Source organism: Rana temporaria, chromosome 4, assembly GCF_905171775.1.
Source record: "Rana temporaria chromosome 4, aRanTem1.1, whole genome shotgun sequence".
NCBI classification, from domain to species: domain Eukaryota; kingdom Metazoa; phylum Chordata; class Amphibia; order Anura; family Ranidae; genus Rana; species Rana temporaria.
Genome location: NC_053492.1, coordinates 18,358,599 through 18,382,199, shown reverse-complemented (window position 1 = coordinate 18,382,199; position 23,601 = coordinate 18,358,599). Strand labels below are relative to the sequence as shown.

Here is a 23,601-nt window from a genome sequence, read left to right as displayed (position 1 = left end):
GAACTTGGGGGAACTCAGTTCCACCACCTCTGGTTCAGACCCTTTGGTGCCTGCTCACCACAATCACTTGTAAACACAGAAGTCTGGTTTCTGTGTTTACAAGTGACAGCTTTGTAACCCCCTGAACTCTGCACTCTGTATGTAATGCAATTCTGGTATTTAATGCCCCTTTAAGACCCTTTTACAGTTTGTGAAATCTGAACTGGTCGTGGTTGAGTTCCTGCACCTATTTTCTGAGAAAAAAAGCTCTGATCAAAACCATTAAGACGGCACCTATTAAAACAAATTCATTTTGACTTGTCATGCGACAACGTACCACAAGTCGCATGACAGGTCACAGCAGTGTGAAATGAAGCTGATAAAGGGCGTCAGCGGGAAAAGGGCCCCAGGATCAGTGGTAAGGGCCCTGGCCTGGGGGGTTGCCACTTAATCAAGCCAAGCGCAAACACTTTAAAGGATTGCAACAATTTTTATTTTTTGTAGCATACAAAATATAGTACAAATAGATGTAAAAACGTTAAGGTACTGCACCAAAAATGCATGGTATTTCGTAAGCATATTTTGCCGCAGGTGAATGAGCGCAAAAGCAAGGTGTGTGGTTGTGCCATTAAGACTTAATGGTACCACTGCACACCTGCAAAAGGGCCGTGTGCGTTTTTGTGCATTGCAGCAGTGCACACAATTTCCTACAATCCAAAAATGCCCACGTAGGGTAGGGGTAATCAATTGAAAGTCAAGGAGGTCCGAATTGCGCTCTAAAAAACAAAGTAGGCCAATCACATCCACATTTCACGTAAAAGCAAATAAAACCACCTTATATCAGGTTTGCCCCCTCCTTACATTTGGCATCCCCATCAGAGTCCCCCACACACACACACTTACATGAGGTGTCCCTCCACACAGAGTTGCCCCCCCCCCCGTACTTGCAGATCAAACTGAAAAAGCAACCCCCCCTTCATCTCTCCAGTCATAAGTCACATGACAAGGGGAGAGAGGAAGGACAGACTGTCTTCACTCCCCTGAAGTGCCACACTGAGCCAAGTTATGCACCCCCATCCCTGAAATTAACCATTGTGCCCAGGGCAGCTGCCCATCCATTGTCCCTGCCAGGGGCAGACTGACAACTCATGGGGCCCCCAGGCAATAGATTATGGGGTCACACTACAGTATACACACACACACACACACGTACTGGAGGAGGTGTTGCAGCTATAATCTTGGGATAAAAAAAATAAAATAAAAAATAATGAAACATTTTACATACTGTCCCTGGTTTTACCAAGGCTGGCAACCCTGATAGGGCCCCCTAGTGGCATGGTGCCCTTGGGCAGTGCCCGAATGGTCAATCTGCCCCTGGTCCCAGCCCTGTACCTCACCCACCTAATCCCACAACACCATCCAAAAAAGGTTTTAGATGCACTTCGCAAAAAAACATTAGCCCATGTTAAACTGACCCTTTCATGAATCTGGTTAACTACAACACTTGATTTTGGATAGACAGGGATGCAATACGTTTATTTGAACCATTCAGCAATACTTGGTATTGTCCTATAAGGAGGAGCCTCTTTCAATGCACTACATATTTTGCAGTATGCGGATAGAAAACCAGTTTTGGAGAGCGTTGGCCGATATCTGAACCTCCAGTTAAAATACTTTTGGTATCTCTGCTCATCTTTATCCAAACCCAGAAGATATTTAGCCAGTAATTGGGGAGATGAAAAGTCGTCAACATGAATAAAAGCGTCGGGTGGAATAAAACGCTCATAATTTTTACGTGGAGGACCCATGACGATGGGCACAGTTCCTACCATCAGCGAATTTTTCCAGAACTTTTCTGTGATGTAATCCTCATGTACGGAATTCTCAAAGGCGAGGTAGAACTTATATGTGGCCAGAGTTTGCAAAGTCTCATTCCGTGGAAGAGGCAAGTCGTTTTTTCCATAGATGTCGATTGGGATGTATTTCTTCAACTCCTCACAATATTGGGTTCTCCTGTACTTTGTCTTCCAGTTGCTCACCACCCAGGCCACCAACTTAGACTTTTGGGGGATTGTAAAATTTATTTTTCCATCAACTTTTTCTAGCCCTCCACCCGGAACATATATATCTGAATCAAGTCGGTAGGACATGGTGAGGTTTATTTTGTTGTCCATGAGGTCTAAATTTTGGCAGTTGGTTGGAGACTCCATGCTAAACCAGATCCAGTATTGGTCGGATGGTCTTGGCTCTGGAGGTAAAAGGTTTTCTGACTTGTATACATCTCTATGACTAATAACAACAGCGTCTGCTATGGAGTACGCACTGCGGTTCACGGTGTAGAAGCAACCAGAGTTTATTTCTTGGACACCTATTTAGAGGAAACTGATAACCTAATGGCCACGTCCAAAGTAAGATGGTCATCAGGGACCTATTAAAGGTTTCCAATGTCTCACTTGGCGTTGGTGACTTTGTCACAGTCAGTTGATTTGATGTCACCGAGAACTCAGTCACAGAGTCCGTTGTCACCTTTGGCCTGTGTTTTATTTCAACATCTGTGACCGATTGTCTTTCTAGACGAAAATAAGCAAACGAAACGTAGGAAATGCCTCCCAGTAATAACATGCCAAAGTAGACCAACGTCCATTTTGAGGATCGTTTTAGGAAATCCATATGGAAGTGAAGCGGGTTCTTGTATACGAGTTTTACATGAGAGCTCACCTTAATATTTAGCTCTGTGTTCCTGGGGGACAAAAAAATAAATACATATAAGTGGCATGTAGAAACATTTATGGCAAAATAAAAAAAAATAAAAAAAAAAACACACATTAAAAATGCATAGACCCAACAGACTTTGAGGATTACCTTTATGTGTGTCTCAATTGAAGTTTGTTTAGTGACAAACCGAAGAAAAATAAAATAAAAAGTTGAGCTGGGGGATTAGAGCTTCCAAGTTCATTTGTTGGGGGGGGGGGGGTAGGTTATATTTAGCCATTCCTTATACAGAATTAAAAATTGAGCGATTTTTTTACCGATTGAATAGTTCGAAAATGATTATACCAAATGAAATAAACCATTTTGTTCATCTGAATTTACATTTGGACCGAAACGAATTGCACGTGTCTAGCTGGCAGTAAGGAGGAGTAGGAGGATATGGGCCATGCGTCTGGGGAAACGCATCAATCCTTCCCAGACCTTGGGTATTGTACATTGATGGGGTGACATCGCCGACACTGTGGATTCTGACTCCTCTTCTGAGGGCAATTTGTTGAAAATGGGCCTTCATACCGAAATGCCTTTTTCGTGACTGCGACATTATGGCGGACAGACACTTTTGACACATTTGAGACCATTGTCATTTTCACAGCGAAAAGTGCTATAAAAATGCACTGATTACTGTGAAAATGGCAGTGAAGGGGTTAACCACTAGGAGGCGCAAAGGGATTAAATGTGCCCTAAAGGAGTGATTCTTACTGTAGGGGGGCATGGCTGGACGTGTGATGTCACTGATCGTCGTTCCCTATAACAGGGAACAGACGATCAGAGACAAGCCACAGAGAAGAACGGGGAAGGTGTGTTTACACTCACCTTTCCCGTTCTTCAGCTCCTGTGACCCGATCGCGGGAAACCGGCAGCGACTGGGTCCGCGGTCACGGAGCACAGGACACGCTCGCGACCCACGGCTGGGCATCTTAAAGGGACAGTACCTGTACGCTCATGTGCCCAGCCATGCCATTCTGCCGACGTAAATAGTCGTGCGGCGGTCCTTAAGCGGTTAATAAAGGACTTGCCAAAATCTGTTTGTATTTTGTATTTACTTTTGGTATACGAGTACCCTATGCTCATTCACATAGGGGGCAGGGCGGGATCAGGAAGTTACCTTGTTAAAGGGGGGCTTACAGATTCTGATGGGTCACCCCCCCCCCCTCCTCACTAACACCAGGCCTGGGTTGTGGGAAAGAGGTCCTTGTCTTCAACATAGAAACAAGGTGCTTTAAGGGGGTATCCACCAAAGCACCTTCCCTCTTGTTGAGGCCATGTAGTCTGATATGGTTCGGGGCGGGGCGCTCGCCACATCCCCTTTCCAAGGGTTTGGTATAGATTTTGGGGGTGATCCCATGCCATTTTTTTTGACATTTTGGCATTGGATTCCCTTCTAAAATCCATACCAGACCTTAGGGGCTATAAAAAAAAAAAAAATCCAAGCCAGGTCTTCTCCCACTGACAGCAGAAGAGTCAGTGTTGTTAAAGACGAGTCCAACCCACTTAAAAGTCAGCAGCTACAAAAACTGTAGCTGCTGACTTAAATCACACACACACATCCCCTTACCTGTCCCACTGTCCAGCGATGCGGGTGCACGGAGCCCCGCTCCTCTCCAAGGCACCAACATTCTAACTGGGCGCCCAGCTGTGGCTTCACAGCCAGGCATGCACTGCGCCAGCCGCGAATGGCCGGGCAATATTCTGGGACCTGTGACGCGAAGATTGCAGGGAGGCGGGGGAGGGACGAGGTGGATACCCACTCCAAATTTTATTTTTATAAATATGACATGCAAAATGTGGCATGTCAGGGAGTCACCAGCACTTAAAGTGGAAGTTCTATTTTTGGGTGGAATTCCGCTTTAAGGTCGCAGCAGCCGCCCGCTCCTTTACTGACTATTCCGAATGGAACAAAACAAATTCCAAAATCAAAACCAGTTTTACCCTGCACTCTGTATGTAGCACACTCCTGAACTTTGTATTCTGTATGTATAAAACGTATTTATTGCCCTTTAACCACTTCCCGACCTCCTCATGTACATTTACGTCGGCAGAATGGCACGGACAGGCACAATCACGTACCTGTACGTCCTCTGCTAGACGTGGGTGGGGGGTCCGATCGGGACCCCCCCCCCCCCCCCCGGTACATGAGGAGGTCGGGTCCGCTCGGGGAGCGATCCGGGACAACGGCGCGGCTATTTGTTTATAGCCGCTCCGTCGCGATCGCTCCCTGGAGCTGAAGCACGGGGAGAGCCGTATGTAAACACGGCTTCCCCGTGCTTCACTGTGGCGGCGCATCGATCGGGTGATCCCCTTTATAGGGGAGACTCGATCGATGACGTCATTCCTACAGCCACACCCCCCTACACTAGTAAACACATACACAGTGATCCCTAAATGTTACAGCGCCCCCTGTGTTTAACTCCCAAACTGCAACTGTCATTTTCACAATAAAGAATGCAATTTAAATGCATTTTTTGCTGTGAAAATGACAATGGTCCCAAAAAATTGTCAAAATTGTCCGAAGTGTCCGCCATAATGTCGCAGTCACGAAAAAAAAAAAAATAGCTGATCGCCGCCATTACTAGTAAAAAAAAATAAAAAGGCAAAAAAACTATCCCCTATTTTGTAAACGCTATAAATTTTGCGCAAACCAACCGATAAACGATTATTGCGATTTTTTTTTACCAAAAATAGGTAGAAGAATACGTATCGGCCTAAACTGAGGAAAATTTTTTTTTTTTTTTATATATATGTTTTTGGGGGATATTTATTATAGCAAAAAGTAAAAAATATTGAATTTTTTTCAAAATTGTCGCTCTATTTTTGTTTATAGCGCAAAAAATTAAAACCGCAGAGGTGATCAAATACCACCAAAAGAAAGCTCTATTTGTGGGGAAAAAAGGACGCCAATTTTGTTTGGGAGCCACGTCGCACGACCGCGCAATTGTCTGTTAAAGCGACGCAGTCCCGAACTGTAAAAACCCCTTGGGTCTTTAGCCAGCATATTGGTCCGGTCCTTAAGTGGTTATTTAAGACACTTTCACTCTTTGTGCAATTTAGCTTTGGGGTGCACACCCTAATGCAATTGGCCACACACACACACACACCTATGCAAGCACATAAATCACACTGGGGGATGCCATTATAGCAAAAAAAAAAAAAAAAAAACATTAAAAAGCTCAATTTCATTTGATGGACACCTACCATTAGGGACTGACCTCTGTCTGATCCATTATAATACAATTCATCCTCCCTCCTCAATCCTAGTTTTAATACTCCTCTCCACCAGCACAGCAGAGCCCTTTCCATTTAGGGTCAAGCCATCTAGAGCATATAGGTTGCACCCAGATGAAAAGTCAGCCCTGTGCTCTAGAAACCCAAATCCCTCCTCCTTGTGCAGCGCCTGGTTACTTTTCAGAACCGGTGCTGGTATAAATTTAGAGTGGGTCAGAGAGTTATGTGACTCTGACCAGGTTTATCTGTCTAAAATATGGAGCCTCTGTCCCAGCTTTGGCTGTGCTGTGGGTTCATGCGGTCATTTCTGGGGTGCTGGTCACACCCCAGGCCAACAGGTGGCAGCAGCGGAGCCAAGGGTTTGGATGCTTCTTCCCGGCAGCCGATCAGGAGGAGGCATCCTCGCTGTGCATGCTGGGGAGGGGTAGTTATTGGGCAGACGCCATTTTCTTGGGTCTTATTCCCGTGTGGCGCCCACCTTCAGGGTAGCAATTCCACGGCACCCCAGCAAATGGCCTTCCGGGCCGGGATGTGCGTGCTACGAAGTGATCCTGGTTCCAGGACCACGTTGGCCCGAAGCATCGGATCTGCCGATGGGACAAAGTAAATGACTGGGTCCCCAATCCGCTGAGGTCCTGAGCTGTCCGTCCTGTTGGAGGAAGCTGTCCGGTGAAGAGTCTGCCTGGGGAGTGCCAAGAGAGGCTGGTGTTCCAATAGGGGCCTGACCATCCATGGGGGACCAGGAAAACCGGGTACTGAGGCTGGATGTTGGTCCCTCCTTCCCATCACAGGCCCCGCCCATAGCCCTGTCATCCCATCACATTCCCCCCCACAGCTCTGTCATCCATCACACCCTGCCCCCACCCACAACTGTGTCCCTCCTTCACAACCCCCCCATAGCTCTGTCATTCCATTAATGTTCCCCTCACAGCTGTGTTCCCCCCCCCCCCACATCACTGCTTCCCATAGCTCTGTCATCCCATCACATCCCCCCCCCCCCCACAGCTCAGTCATCCATCACACCCTGCCCCCACAACTGTGTCCCTCCTTCACAACCCCCCCATAGCTCTGTCATTCCATTACACAACCCCCCACAGCTGGGTCCCTCACATCACATATAGCTCTGTCATTCCATTACATCTCCCCCCACAGCTGTGTCCCTCCCATCACAGACCCCCCCCCCCCACATCACTGCCTCCCGTAGCTCTGTCATTCCATCACTTCACCCCCCCCCCAGCTGTATCCCTCCTTCACATCACAGCCCCCCCCCCCCCAGCTGTGTCCCACCTTCACATCACAACCCCCAATCACCACCTCCCATAGCTCTTTCATTCCATCACTTCATCCCCCCTCCCCAGCGGTTTCACTCCTTCACATCCCCCCATAACTCTGTCATTCCATTACAATCGCCCCCCCCCCCCAAATGTGTCCCTGCTTCACATCAAATCCCCCCATAGCCCTGTCATTCCATCACACCCGCACAGCTGTGTCCCACCTTCACATCAAATCCCCCCCATAGCTCTGTCACTCCATCCCTTCCCCCCCCCCCCCAAGCTGTGTCCCTCCTTCACATCACAGCCCCCCCCCCTCACAGCTGTGTCCCTCACATCACATCCCCCATAGCTGTCATTCCATTACATCTCCCCCCCACAGCTGTGTCCCTCCCATCACAGACCCCCCCCCCCCCACATCACCGCCTCCGGTAGCTCTGTCATTTCATCACTTCATCCCCCCCCCCCACAGCTGTGTCCCTGACATCACATCCCCCCATAGCTCTGTCATTCCATCACACATCCCCCCACAGCTGTGTCCCACCTTCACATCACATCCCCCAATCACCACCTCCCATAGCTCTTTCATTCCATCACTTCATCCCCCCTCCCCAGCGGTTTCCCTCCTTCACATCCCCCCATAGCTCTGTCATTCCATTACATTCACCCGCCCCAAAAAATTTCTGTCTCTCCTTCACATCAAATCCCCCCATAGCCCTGTCATTCCATCACACCCACACAGCTGTGTCCCACCTTCACATCACATCCCCCCATAGCCCTGTCATTCCATTACATCCCCCCACAGCTGTGTCCCTCCCTCACATTACATCCCCCCACAGCTGTGTCCCTCCCTCACATTACATCCCCCCACAGCTGTGTCCCTCCCTCACATTACATCCCCCCCCCACAGCTGTGTCCCTCCCTCACATTACATCCCCCCACAGCTGTGTCCCTCCTTCACATTACATCCCCCACAGCTGTGTCCCTCCCTCACATTACATCCCCCCCACAGCTGTGTCCCTCCCTCACATTACATCCCCCCCACAGCTGTGTCCCTCCCTCACATTACATCCCCCCACAGCTGTGTCCCTCCTTCACATTACATCCCCCCCACAGCTGTGTCCCTCCCTCACATTACATCCCCCCACAGCTGTGTCCCTCCTTCACATTACATCCCCCCACAGCTGTGTCCCTCCCTCACATTACATCCCCCCCACAGCTGTGTCCCTCCCTCACATTACATCCCCCCCACAGCTGTGTCCCTCCCTCACATTACATCCCCCCACAGCTGTGTCCCTCCTTCACATTACATCCCCCCACAGCTGTGTCCCTCCCTCACATTACATCCCCCCCCACAGCTGTGTCCCTCCCTCACATTACATCCCCCCCACAGCTGTGTCCCTCCTTCACATTACATCCCCCCCACAGCTGTGTCCCTCCCTCACATTACATTACATCCCCCCCACAGCTGTGTCCCTCCCTCACATTACATCCCCCCCACAGCTGTGTCCCTCCCTCACATTACATCCCCCCCACAGCTGTGTCCCTCCCTCACATTACATCCCCCCACAGCTGTGTCCCTCCCTCACATTACATCCCCCCATAGCTGTGTCCCTCCTTCACATTACATCCCCCCCCACAGCTGTGTCCCTCCCTCACATTACATCCCCCCCACAGCTGTGTCCCTCCCTCACATGACATCCCCCCCACAGCTGTGTCCCTCCCTCACATGACATCCCCCCACAGCTGTGTCCCTCCCTCACATTACATCCCCCCCACAGCTGTGTCCCTCCCTCACATTACATCCCCCCATAGCTGTGTCCCTCCCTCACATCACATCCCCCCCCAACAGCTGTGTCCCTCCCTCACATTACATCCCCCCCCACAGCTGTGTCCCTCCCTCACATTACATCCCCCCACAGCTGTGTCCCTCCCTCACATTACATCCCCCCCACAGCTGTGTCCCTCCCTCACATTACATCCCCCCACAGCTGTGTCCCAACTTCACATCACATCCCCCCATAGCTGTGTCCCAACTTCACATCACATCCCCCCCCCCCCCAACAGCTCTGTCATCCCATCAACCTTGCTAGCACTCATTATCCACAATTACAATGTTACTAACGGGAAACGTCACTTACAGGTTAGATGTTTTCTTCCCCTGCTTTCACCTCCTGCTTGTCCCATCTGCTCATGTTCCAGCCAGAACCATGGCAATCCCTACAGACAGATATATATTACCTGCAGCACCTGTCACCAATTAACCACGCCCCTTACTTAGCAGCCAGTACCATGCGATCGCTATAGACAGTTATATATTACCTGCAGCACCTGTCACCAATTAGCCACGCCCCTTACTTAGACTGAAGAAAGGAAAAAGTTATAAGTGACAAAAAGGTGTTTTTTTTTTTTCACACTTTGTGAAAATTCTGTCTGTTATTTTCAACTTCATTTAACTCCTTGCCTACCGGGCACTTATACCCCCCTTCCTACCCAAGCCAAATTTTCAGCTTTCAGCGCTGTCACACTTTGAATGACAATCGCGCGGTCACGCAGCACTGTACCCAAATTACATTTTTATCATTGTTTTGAGACAGACAGAGCTTTCTTTTGGTGGTATTTACTCACTACTGGGTTTTTTATTTTTTGCTAAACATACAAAAAAAGACTGAAAATTTTTTTTTTTTTTTTCAGTTTGTTAACAGGTAATTTTTCTCCTTCACTGATGGGTGCTGATAGACTGCACTGATGACGCGGCACTGATATGACTGCACTGATAGGTGGCACTGATGAGGCAGCACTGAAAGGACATGACTGCACTGATAGGTGGTACTGATGGGCACTGATGAGGCAACACGGGTGGGCACTGATGAGGAGGCACTGATAGGTAGCACTGATGAGTCGGCACTGATGAGGCAGCACGGGTGGGCACTGATAAGGCTGCACTTATAAGACTGCACTGATAGGCAACTCGTCTAAATCTCCAATTACTGATGGTTTACAGTAACCGGAAGTGACGCGATTGGAGAGCTCGACGAATTGGCCATTTTGACAGAACACCTGCACTAATGGGCACTGACGAAGCTGCACTGATGGGCACTGAGTGGCAATGGTGTACACCGATAGGGGGCACTGATAGACTGCACTGATGGTTACTGACGAGGCAGCACTGATGGGCACGGATGAGGGGGCACTAATAGGCAGCATCAATGGGCACTGATAGGTGGCAATGATAGGCAGCACTGATGGGGATTTATAGGAGGCACCGATAGGTGGCAATGATAGGCGGCACTGATGGGGATTAATAGGAGGCACTGATGGGCACTGATAGGTGGCAATGATAGGTACTGAGTGTCAATAGTGTAGACTGATATGCGGCACTGATAGGTGGAAATGATAGGTGGCACTGAATCTGATAGACTGCACTGATGGACACTGATGAGGTGCCACTGATGGTTACTGATGAGGGGGCTCTAATGAGCATTGATGAGGCGGCTCCAAGGGGCACTAATGAGGAGGCACTGATAGGCGGTACCAATGGGCACTGATAGGGATTAATAGGAGGCACTGATGGGTACTGATAGGGGGCAATGATAGGCGGCATTGATGGGGATTAATAGGAGGCACTGATGGGCCCCGATAGGTGGCAATGATAGGTACTGAGTGTCAATAGTGTACACTGATATGCGGCACTGATAGGTGGAAATGATAGGTGGCACTGATAGACTGCACTGATGGACACTGATGAGGTGCCACTGATGGTTACTGATGAGGGGGCTCTGATGAGCATTGATGAGGCGGCTCCAAGGGGCACTAATGAGGAGGCACTGATAGGCGGTACCAATGGGCACTGATGGGGATTAATAGGAGGCACTGATAGGTGGCACTGATTGTCAATAGTGTACACTGATATGCGGCACTGATAGGTGGAAATGATAGGCAGCACTGATAGACACTGATGAGTTGCCACTGATAAGGCGGCACTAATGAGCATTGATGAGGCGGCACTGATATTTGGTACTGGGCACTGATGGGAATTAATAGGAGGCACTGAGGATCAGTGTAGATGTCCACTTTCACATTGGCCGGTTACCAGCTCTCCTCATGTGCTGTCAGCATGAAGAGAGGACTGCCGATAACCGGCCAATCCTGTTTACACTGTGATCAGCTGTGATTGGACACAGCTGGTCACATGGTAAAGAGCCGCTGTGATTGGCTCTTTACCCCGATCTGTGATCAGCTGTATCCTTCAGACAGAGCGATCACTGAGAAGTGCAATCAAGGAAGAACGTCAAAAGACGGCCTCTTAGAAATGTGTGACTGCACTGTAGCCGTCACTGGGCTTTAGCATGGCTGTGAAGAGGCTTACTTTCTTTTTCATACTGTACCCAAGTTTCCTAACAATTTTTTCTAGATCTCCTTTTTTTTTTTTTTTTTTTGGTGTTATGTGAATTAAATACATCTTCAAGATTAACATTTCTTTGTTTGATAAAAAAGAGAAAACCTCCATGGTGGCTGCAAGTGTATTGTGAATAACAGTGACTGAATAGTGAAGGTGTAATTCCTGCACTACCAGTGAGTAAAAAAATAAAAAACACAAAATAAAATGCACTGCTCAACAAAATTCAAGGAACACTTTTGATTCAGAGCTCCTGGGATATTGATCTGGTCAGTTAAGTAGCAGAGGGGGAGGGTGTATACAGAGGGGAAGGGGTGTATACAGAGGGGGATGTTAATCAGTTTCAGCTGCTTTGCTGTAAATTGAAATTAGCAACAGGCGCACTAGATGGGCAACAATGAGACGACCTCCAAAACAGGAATGTTTTTTCAGGTGGAGGTGTGACTTTTTTCCCCCCCTACTCATCATTTCTGACTGTTTTTCACTAGTTTTGCATTTGGCTAGGGTCAGTCTCACTACCGGTAGCACGAGGCGATACTTGGACCCTATAAAGGTTGCACAGGCAGTCCAACTCCTCCAGGATGGCACATCAATACGTGTCATTGCCAGAAGGTTTGCCGTGTCTCCCAGCACAGTCTCAAGAGCATGGAGGAGATTCCAGGAGACAGGCAGTTACTCTAGGAGAGGTGGACAGAGCCATAGAAGGTCCTTAACCCCTCAGCAGGACCGGTATCTGCTCCTTTGTGCAAGGAGGAACAGGATGAGCACTGCCAGAGCCCTACAAAATGACCTCTAGCGGGTCACTGGTGTGAATGTCTCTGACCAAACAATCAGCAACAGACTTCATGGGGGTGGCCTGAGGGCCCGACGTCCTCTAGTGTGCTCTGTGCTCACTGCCAGACACTGTGGAGCTCGATTGGCATTTTCCATTGAACACCAGAATTGGCAGGTCCGCCACTGGTGCCCCATGCTTTTCACAGATGAGAGTAGGTTCACCCTGAGCATATGTGACAGACGTGAAAGGGTCTGGAGAAGACGTGGAGAACTTTATGCTGCCTGTAACATCGTTCAGCATGACCGGTTTGGTGGTGGGTCAGTGATGGTCTGGGGAGGCATATCCATGGAGGGATGCACAGACCTCTACAGGCTATACAATGGCACACTGACTGCCATTAGGTATCGGGATGAAATCCTTGGACCCATTGTCAGACCCTACGCTGGTGCAGTGGGTCCTGGGTTCCTCCTGGTACACGACAATGGCCGGCCTCATGTGGCGAGAGCATGCAGCCAGTTCCTGGAGGATGAAGGAATTGATACCATTGAATGGCCCCCACGCTCACCTGACCTAAATCCAAAAGAACACCTCTGGGACATTATGTTTTGGTCCATCCGGTGCCACCAGGTTGCACCTCAGTCTGATCAGGAGCTCAGTGATGCTCTGGTCCAGATCTGGGAGGAAATACCCCAGGACACCATCCGTCGTCTCATTAGGAGCATGCCCGACGTGGTCAGGTATGTATACAAGCACGTGGGGGCCATACGAATTATTGAGGACCATTTGAGTTGTTGCAATGAAATTTCAGCAAAATGGACTAGCTTGCTGCATAATTTTTTCACTTTGATTTTCGGGGTGTCTTTGAATTCAGCCCTCTGTAGGTGGATAATTTTCATTTCCATCAAAGGATGTGCCACCCTTTCATTCCTAACACATTGCCCCGTCCATATCAGTATAGATCCCAACACATTACCCCATCCATATCCGTATAGATCCCAACACATTACCCCGTCCATATCCGTATAGATCCCAACACATTACCCCGTCCATATCCGTATAGATCCCAACACATTACCCAATTCATACCAGTATAAATGCTAACAGAAATCCTCACTTCCTGTTCTTCTGTCTGTAACTCCACACAGTAATGTGAGGCTTTCTCCCTGGTGTGGAGGGTCGTGCTCGCCCCCTCCCTTGGACTACAGGAGGGTCAAGACGATCTCTACGTTGCAGATATAGAAGCTGTGTGTTAGTGGGCGTCCTGACTCTCCTGTAGTCCAAGGGAGGGGGCAAGCACGACACTCCACACCAGGGAGAAAGCCTTGCATTACTGTGTGTAGTTACAGACAGAAGAACAGGAAGAGAGGATTTCTCAGAAGAAATAAGGACATTTAAAAGCAAAAAAATCTAAGGATGAGGTAAGTGAAGGAGGACTGCACTAAAGTAAAGTAAGCTATTTAGGAAAAAAAATTGTACCTTTACAACCCCTTTAAGGTTTGCCTATGGGTTTAATACAGTTTTAATTTCCCCATCTATGTATTCTTACACCTAGTGGTAAAATATAAAACTACACATAATACGCTTCAGTGTTAGTCGCTGTTCTGACTACAACAGTGATCTCTAATGACCACTAGGGATGAGCCAAACACACCCCCCCCCCCCCCGTTCGGTTTGCACCAGAACCTTCGAACGGACCGAACATTCCTGCAAACTTTAGAACCCCATTGAAGTCTATGGGACTCGAACGTTCGAATTCAAAAGTGCTTATTTTAAAGGCTAATTTGCAAGTTATTGTCCTAAAACGGGTTTGGGGACCCGGGTCTTGCCCCAGGGAACATGTATCAATGCAAAAAAAAAAAAAGTTTTAAAAATTGATTTTTTTTTAGGGAGCAGTGATTTTAATGATGCTTAAAGTGAAAAAAAAATATTGAAAAATTACTTTAAATATCGTACCTTCTGGGTGTCTATAGTATGCCTGTGAAGTGGCACGTGTTTAGAACTGTCCCTGCACAAAATGACATTACTATAAGAAAAAAGTTATTTTAAACTGCTTGCGGCTTTAATGTAATGCAATATGGATGAAAATCATTGAGAAAAATAGCATGCATTTCCCCCCCTCCCCCCAGGTCATTACCAGCCCCTTTGACCCTATATAATTTGAACAGCATTATACAGGCGGTGCAAACAAGACCGGGACTGTAGGTTTAAGTAGAATCTGTTTGTAATTTTGAACTGGTACTTTTTTAAAGTGTAGCTCCAGCCAAAAAATCTATTTTTAAGCTTTTCGGAAAACAGAGAAGGGTCATCACCCCTGTAACATTTGTTTTGCTGTCTGTGTGCATCTGTTCAGAAGATTGCAATTCACTTTCTGTCCCAATGACAAATGATTTTTTTTTTTTTTGTGAAACAAGGATTGGCGATAAAGCCTCAGTGGACAGGAGACCTCTTACAAAAGAGAATTTCCCTTCCTAGGGGTAGATTTCCTCTCACATCCTGTTGTCTCCTTCCATTTGCAAGTAGGAGTCGTTTGTAAGTTGAATGATTGAAAGTAGGGGCCTGCCGTATATACTCTGCAGAAATTGGGCCCTAGGTGTTGCCACAACACTGTAAGCCCTCACAGTTAGTCTTGGTGGGCGCTGGAACGCCCTGCTGTGTGAACTATTATATCAAGAATTGTAATTACATGCCAATGTTGAACAGTGGTAGAAAAATTGGGCCTTTGGTGCTGGCGCTGGTGCCACAACTCTGTAAGTCCTCAGAGTTACTCTTGGTGGGCGCAGGAATGGGCCCTGCTGTGAAATATTAGATCAAGAATTGTAATTACATGACCCTGTTGAACAGGTGCAGAAAAATTGGGCCTTTGTTGGTGGTGGTGCTGGTGCAACAACACTGTATGCCTTCACATATACTCAAGTATTGCATCAAAAATTGTAATTGCAAGCCCCTGCTAAACAGGGGCAGAAAAATTGGGCCTTAGCCACTGATGGCAGTGCCTAGAACCAAAAATGTTCTTACAAGCTATCAGCATGATCACTGAGGAGGAAAAGGATAGTCACTCAGCATAACAGGATAGTCACTCAGCATCAGCATAGGCAGTCTTGAAGGGATCTGACATTTCAAAAAAAATTATTCAGTTACATCAGCATCAGGTGCTTGGTAGCTGGTGGTGGTCCAAGCCTGATTCATTTTTATGAAGGTCAGTCGATCAACCGAGTCGGTGGAGAGGCGCACCCTGTGGTCTGAATGTGCGTTCCGAAAGAACGCTGGATGCAGGACAGGCCAGTAGCTCAATTGCATACTGTGCAAGCTCTGGCCAGTGATCCATCCTTAAGACCCAGTAAGCCAGAGGATTTTCAGTGGGAAAGGTGTCCAAGTCTGATCTTGCCCCTAGGTATTCCCGCACCATGTAAAACAGACGCTGGCGATGGTTGCTAGAACCGGTCATACCTTGGGGCTGCGGACTAAAAAAATTGTCTGAACGCATCTGTCAGACGGCCACCTTCTCCACCGCTCCTTCTGTGACTGACCAAAGCCTCAGCGTGTTGCTGAGGCTTTGGTCAGTCACAGAAGGAGCGGTGGAGAAGGTGGCCGTCTGACCGATGCGTTCAGACAATTTTTTTAGTCCGCAGCCCCAAGGTATGACCGGTTCTAGCAACCATCGCCAGCGTCTGTTGTCCAGGACCAGGATTTTGTAACCTCCCAGTCTCTGGGAACGCGTTGGACAGACCTTTCTGCAAGGCCTCCCGAAGATGTTTCATCTTCTGCTCCCTCTGCGCCGGCAAGATAAGGTCCGCAACCTTACCCTTGTAACGTGCATCAAGGAGGGTTGCCAGCCAGTAATGATCCCTCTCCTTGATATCACGAATACGAGGATACTTCCGCAGGCTTTGCAGGATCAGGGAGGCCATACAGCAGGGGTGCCCAACCAGTGGCCTGGGGGCCACATGTGGCCCGCGGAGCCCTCTGATGTGGCCCGCGGAGCCCTCTGATGTGGCCCGCGACCTCCTGCTCTAGGATGAAATAGAATACTGTTAGTAAAGGTCAGTTTATTACTGTTCTGCATTGGTTACTTGGCTGCTTTCAAACTGATCTGCAGGTGCAGAGCAGTTTACCTGCACTGAGCGATAAACTTCTGTTATTACCTGCGAGTTTAGTGAGCTTTCTGAAAGTGCACTAAACCTGCAGAATATAATAGAAGTCTTTTGCAAAAGTGCAGGAAAGCCAAAAGGTACACTGCATTGCACCCGCGGTGCAGGAAAACCACAGCGCATCAGCGTGAAAGCAGCCTTAGGCCGCTTTCAGTCAGTCCGAACAATTGGACCCACCATTCACCTCTAAGTAGGGGCAGACATAAACCGTCTTGTGTCTTACCTCCAATACGATTCGCAAAAAATATTGTGGGTTGTGTCCTTGTCCGGCTCTGCACACGCAGAGCAGACACGGACATGCCATCCACCCACTCCTCTCTCCTATCAGGCATGCACGTGGAGTCAGTGACCTCATCATCCCCTCCCTCCTCATCACTGTAGAAAACCTGGCAGTATGCTGCAGCTGGGGGAACATGACTGCCAGATTGCAGTCCTTCTTGGGCACCCCCTCTCTCTGGGCTCACATTGCTGCCTTCCTCTAGCTGTGTACCATCATCGGAGCCTTCAAAGCGCTGCTCATCCTCCTGCAGCATGTACGCAGCACTGTGGTCAGTTCGGGGGGACTCCTCAGGAGGACATGGCGGGGCTAGGGAAGGAGTGACTGATGCCATTGGGAAGAGGCCGCGTTGGCAGCTGCTTTGCCAGACAAAGTACCCTGAGCCTGGGTGAGAGAGGATGAGGACAGCTTGGTCATCCACTCTACCAAGTCTTCGGCATGTTGCGGCTCAACGCGGCCAGCTGTCGAAAATAAAGGACGAGCGTGTCCCGCGGCCACGTGCTGATAAGGATGCACTGTGTCCATGACCAGCACTGTTGCCTCTGGACGCAGAGCCTGCTTGCCCTTTTTTATCGGCTCGTGACTCTCTGCCTCTCCTTGTTGTCCTTCCAGACATACTAATGGCCTGCAGGGAGATGTAGCTGCACAAATACTGACAATACCTGCTGATCCCTGCCTGTGGTATTAATATGAGCAGATCTCTGCCTGTAGGAATTAAGATGAGAACACCAGCTTTACGTAGCTTTAGGTGCACACTGTGCAGAGGACACAGACAGTACACCACGTGAAAGTACTTGCAGAATGATCCCCTGCCTGTGGTATTAATATGAGCAGATCTCTGCCTCTAATATGAGAAACACCAGCTTTACGTGCACACTGTACAGAGGACACAGACAGTACACCACTTGAAAATATTGCAGCTAGTACAATCACCTGCCTGTCAGTATATTAGGAAGAGCGCATCTAGCTAAACTCAATACAGTGTATAAAAAATTATATATATATATATATATATATATATATATATATATATATATATTATATACACACACACACACACACACACACACACACACACAACACCTGGGATGCATATATATCCTCTACACACTAACTCTGACTAGCCTGCCTGCCTGCTCTATCTAACTGCAAAAAATTACACTCTCTGTCTCTCTCGTCGTCTCTGTAAACCACTGCAACACACTATACAAGGCTGCCAGGGAGGCGGCCTTATACAGTGTGGGGCGTGTACTAAACCCCCTGAGCCATAATTGGCCAAAGCCACCCTGGCTTTGGCCAATTATGGCTCTCCGTTTTTTGCAAGCTGTGATTGGCCAAGCATGCGGGTCATAGTGCATGCTTGGCCAATCATCAGCCAGCAATGCACTGCCATGCCGCAGTGAATTATGGGCCGTGAAACGCCACTCGAATTTGGCGCGAACGGGCCATAAGGTTTGTTATTCGATGAACGGTCGAACATACGATGTTCGACTCGAACACGAAGCTCATCCCTAATGACCACCTGGTATACTGCCACCTACTGGAGACTTGAGAAATGTGATTGTATATTCACTTTATACACTTATTTTTATTGCGTTTTAAAAAAAAACTACACTCCGGTAATGGCGTTCTTCCCCCCCCCCCCCTTTTGGCATTTACAGTGTAGTTATCAAATTTGTTTAGCTTTCAGTCCTAGGCAGTGCAGGGCCACAAAGGTCACCCTGGTGTTCCGCCACCATAGAGGGGCCCATAGAGGGGCCCCAAGGCAGCAGGAACAGAACCCACTGCAGAACATTTGAAAGGGTCCCGCTGCAGTTCACACTGGTGCCATGACCCTTAAAGTCGTGCAACTTGACTTGCTTGAGACCTTTGTGATTTAACATTGCAGTCTATTGCAATCAAAACCATTAAGACGGCACCTATTAAAACAAATGCATTTTGACTTGTCATGCGACAACGTACCACAAGTCGCATGACAGGTCACAGCAGTGTGAAATGGAGCTGATAAAGGGCGTCAGCGGGAAAAGGGCCCCAGGATCAGTGGTAAGGGCCCTGGCCTGGGGGGTTGCCACTTAATCAAGCCAAGCGCAAACACTTTAAAGGATTGCAACAATTTTTATTTTTTGTAGCATACAAAATATAGTACAAATAGATGCAAAAATGTTAAGGTGCTGCACCAAAAATGCATGGTATTTGGCAAACATACATTTTGCCGCAGAAAAATGACCGCAAAAGCAAGGCGTGTGGTTGTGCCATTAAGACTTAATGGTACCACTGCACACCTGCAAAAGGGCCGTGTGTGTTTTTGTGCATTGCAGCAGTGCACACAATTTCCTACAATCCAAAACTGCCCACGTAGGGTAGGGAGTAATCAATTGAAATTCAAGGAGGTCCGAATTGCGCTCTAAAAAACAAAGTAGGCCAATCACATCCACATTTCAAGTTAAAGCAAATAAAACCACCTTATATCAGATTTGACACACACACACACACACACACTTACATCAGGTGTCCCTCCACGCAGAGTTGCCCTGCCCCCCCTTTACTCACAGATCAAACTGCAAAAGCAGCTCCCCCTTCATCTCTCCAGTCATGATAAGTCACATGACAAGGGGAGAGAGGAAGGACAGACTTTCTTCACTCCCCTGAAGTGCCACACTGAGACTGAGGCAAGTTTTGCACCCCCATCCCTGCAATAAACCATTGTGCCCAGGGCAGCTGCCCCTCCTCCTGCCCATCCCTTGTCCCAGCCAGGGGCAGACTGACAACTCAATGGGCCCCCGGGCAATAGATTATGGGGTCACACACACACACACAGAAAAGGTACTGGAGAGGCGTGGCAGCTATAATCTTGGGATAAAAAATACAATTTTTTACATACTATTCCCGGTTTTACCGAGGCTGGCAACCCTGATGGGGGCCCCCGAATGGTCAATCTGCCCCTGGTCCCAGCCCTGTACCTCACCCACCTAATCCCACAACACCATCCAAAAAAGGTTTTAGACGCACTTCGTAAAAAAAAAAAAAAAAAAAAAAAAAAAACATTAGCCCATGATAAACTGACCCTTTCATGAATCTGGTTATCTGTTAGCTACAACACTTGATTTTGGATAGACAGGGATGCAATAAGCTTATTTGAACCATTCAGCAATACTTGGTATTGTCCTATAAAGAGGAGCCTCTTTCAATGCTCCACATATTTTGCAGTATGCGGACAGAAAACCAGTTTTGGAGAGCGTTGGCCGATATCTGAACCTCCAGTTAAAATACTTTTGGTATCTTTTCTCATCTTTATCCAAACCCAGAAGATATTCAGCCAGTAATTGGGGAGATGAAAAGTCATCAACATGAATAAAAGCGTCGGGTGGAATAAAACGCTCATATTTTTACGTGGAGGACCCATGACGATGGGCACAGTTCCTACCATCAGTGAATTTTTCCAGAACTTTTCCGTGATGTAATCCTCATGTACGGAATTCTCAAAGGCAAGGTAGAACTTATATGTGGCCAGAGTTTGCAAAGTCTCGTTCCGCGGAAGAGGCAAGCCGTTTTTTCCATAGATGTCGATTGGAATGTATTTCTTTAACTCCTCACAATATTGGGTTCTCCTGTACTTTGTCTTCCAGTTGCTCACCACCCAGGCCACCAACTTAGACTTTTGGGGGATTGTAAAATTTATTTTTCCATCAACTTTTTCTAGCCCTCCACTCGGAACATATATATCTGAATCAAGTCGGTAGGACATGGTGAGGTTTATTTTGTTGTCCATGAGGTTTAAATTTGGGCAGTTGGTTGGAGACTCCATGCTAAACCAGATCCAGTATTGGTCGGATGGTCTTGGCTCTGGAGGTAAAAGCTTTTCTGACTTGTATACATCCCGATGACTAACAACAACAGCGTCTGCTATGGAGTATGCATTTCGGTTCACGGTGTAGAAACAACCAGAGTTTTCATTTCTTGGACACCTATTTAGAGGAAACTGATAACCTAATGGCCACGTCCAAAGTAGGATGGTCATCAGGGACCTATTGAAGGTCTCCAATGTCTCAGTTGGCGTTGGTGACTTTGTCACAGTCAGTTGATTTGATGTCACCGAGAACTCTGTCACAGAGTCTGTCGTCACATTTGGCCTGTGTTTTATTTCAACATCTGTGACCGATTGTCTTTCTAGACGAAAATAAGCAAACGAAACGTAGGCAATGCCTCCCAGTAATAACATGCCGAAGTAGACCAAAGTCCATTTTGAGGATCGTTTTAGGAAATCCATATGGAAGTGAAGTGGGTTCTTGTATACGAATTTTACATGAGAGCTCACCTTAATATTTAGCTCTGTGTTCCTGGGGGACACAAAAATAAATACATATAAGTGGCATGTAGAAACACACACACACACACACACACACACACACACACTTTCGAGGATTACCTTTATGTGTGTCTCAATTGAAGTTTCTGTTTAGTGACAAACCAAAGAAGAAAAAAAAAAAAGTTGAGCTGGGGGATAAGAGCTTCCAGGTTCATTTGTTGGGGGGGGGGGGGGGGGTGAGCGATTTTTTTACCGATTGAATAGTTTGAAAATGATACCAAATGAAATAAACCATTTTGTTCAGAGATTCTGATGCATCTGAATCTCTGAATAACCAAAAATTCATCTGAATTTACATTTGGACCGAAACGAATTGCACGTGTCTAGCTGGCAGTAAGGAGGAGTAGGAGGATATGGGCCATGCGTCTGGGGAAATGCATCAATCCTTCCCAGACCTTGAGTATTGTACATTGATGGGGTGACATCGCCGACACTGGATTCTGACTCCTCTGAGGGCAATTTGTTGAAAATGGGCCTTCATACCGAAATGCCTGTGCAAGGACCCCAGGATTTATGAAAATAAAGAGGGACCATTTCTGGGTGGCAAAACTTACCAGCAAGAGTGATGGGGTGAGTATTACCGCGCTTACCAAGAGAGTGGGGGGAGGGGGAAAGAGAAGGGGTACAGCTGCTGCACTGAATGGTGTATCAAACCAGGAACAAATGAAGAATAAAAGGGGTAGTGCTGCGCTGTGAATAGGGGATAGGATAAATGTGCAGAGGAAGTGTGGCAAAAACCTTATAAATGAAAAAATAGAATCTAACTACTAATCATAATAGCAATAATAAGGAATGATACTGGTATACATAACAAATAGATATCATCAAAATAAACATGCTACAAAGAAGCTAAGGCTAGCTGACAAAATGTAGAGTAATACAGAGTGACATTTATAAGGTTTTTGCCACACTTCCTCTGCACATTTAAAACTTACCAGCAAGAGGCTGTCCTTTTGAGAGCGCCCCACAATGGGACTGGTCAGGTTTTTTATTTTTAAACCACTTAAGACCAGGACCAATATGCAGGTAAAAGGACCTTGCCCCTTTTTGCGATTCGGCAATGCGTCGCTTTGACAATTGCGCGGTTGTGCGACATGGCTCCCAAACAAAAAATTCCCCCTACAAATAGAGCTTTCTTTTGGTGGAATTTGATCACCTCTGAGGTTTTTATTTTTTCTGCTATAAACAAAAAGAGTGACAACTAAAATATTGCTTTTTTTTTACTTTTTGCTAAATATATATAAATAAAAAAAAAAAAAAAAAAAAAGTTTCCTCAGTTTAGGCTGATACATTCTACATATTTTTGTTAAAAGAGAAAAAAAAACCCGCAATAAGCGTTTATCGATTGTAAAGATAAAAAATAGCCTACACAGAAGCCAACTGATCGATGTATGGAGAATCTCAAATCCTGGACACAGAGACTATACTTTTTATTCACAGGTACACGGAAGTTACTCACGGATCGACTATTTTCTTGTAGACCACAGCATACTGGAGATGGTAGTCGAAACGAAAATTGGAGTAATCACAGTATCCGATCATGCTCCAATTAGTATATCCCTGAGAATCGCGGGAAATCAGAGGCCGAGCCAGATTTGGAGACTCAACGAGGGGTTACTGACGGAGGAAACCAGCTTAATAAGGGTAAAAAAAAAGATCTAGAAGAATTCTTTAGGATAAACGATACAGAGGGAATATCGACAGCAACTTTGTGGGATGCCCACAAAGCTGTAATTAGAGGGACCCTAATATCAGAAGGAGCCAGGAAAAAAAAGAAAAAACCTGTAAAAGGGAAAAAATTAATAACGGAGATATACGAATTGGAACGAAAACATAAAACAGCGGAAACGAAACGAGAACTATACCATGACTTGGTGAATAAAAGAAACGAACTTAAAGAACTTGTGGACCAGGAAACGAGAAGAGAGAGTTTAACCTTATTGCGAAGGAAAGATATATGTGGGGAAATAAATAAACACCTCGCTAGGATGGTACAGAAAAATAAATCAAGGAACTACATTGAGAAGATCAAAAACGAGAGAGGGAAGGAGGTACACACAACAAAAGACATTGCGGAAACCTTCAGAACATACTATGAAAAACTGTATGCAGTGGAGCAGACGACCCGACCAGAGGAGGAGAAAAGAGACAAGATCTCAGAATTCCTAGAAGAAGCCGGACTGACAAGAATAAATCAAAATAACAGGATACTGATGGATCGGCCTATTACAGTTAAAGAAATTCAAACAGCTTTGACCGGCCCTGGGCTTTTGCCTGGAGCACTGCCTGACGGCTTTACAGCCTTGTACTATAAAAAAATGTAAGGAGATCCTTCTCCCAGTACTTTGCAGATACTTTAATGGTCTTGGAAAAGATAACAGTTTAAGCAGAG

At 47.0% G+C, this 23,601-nt stretch overlaps 2 pseudogenes; both read right to left on the bottom strand.

Moving 5' to 3' along the window:
- Positions 1-1,444: 1,444 nt before the first annotated feature.
- Positions 1,445-9,493, bottom strand: LOC120935270 (annotated as a pseudogene).
- Positions 9,494-19,879: 10,386 nt separating this feature from the next.
- Positions 19,880-21,089, bottom strand: LOC120935269 (annotated as a pseudogene).
- Positions 21,090-23,601: the final 2,512 nt, after the last annotated feature.